Here is a 416-nt window from a genome sequence, read left to right on the forward strand (position 1 = left end):
AGCCAGGCAGCAGCTTCCAGTGACCTCATCCCGACAGGAGTTCAGTCTGATCTCACCCTGCTCCCAGCTCCTTCGCTCCACGTCGCTGTGCTGCACAAACCACCTCGTGTACCTCAGCTCGATGGGCCTCAAGTCACTGCAGACACCTCTGCCCTCCCCAGCAGGGGAAATCCTTCGGGAGCACCTCGAGAGCAGCCACACTGACAGCCTGTGTGGGAGCAGTGGGTGAGTGGCACCTACTCAGCTCTCAGGAGGAGCTCAGAGCAGGGCTGGAACCTGTGCCAGTCCAGGCCCATGCGATGGACAGGACATGGGGCACCCCAGGGTCACTCCAGGCCCTGATTTCATCTCTACTGGAGGCAGCTGGGAAGGAAACTTCTACCTTGGTTCTTTGTGCAGCCTTAGGCAGGTGTAGA

The sequence above is a fragment of the Acanthisitta chloris genome, unplaced genomic scaffold, assembly GCF_000695815.1.
Source record: "Acanthisitta chloris isolate BGI_N310 unplaced genomic scaffold, ASM69581v1 scaffold2620, whole genome shotgun sequence".
In the NCBI taxonomy this organism is placed as follows: domain Eukaryota; kingdom Metazoa; phylum Chordata; class Aves; order Passeriformes; family Acanthisittidae; genus Acanthisitta; species Acanthisitta chloris.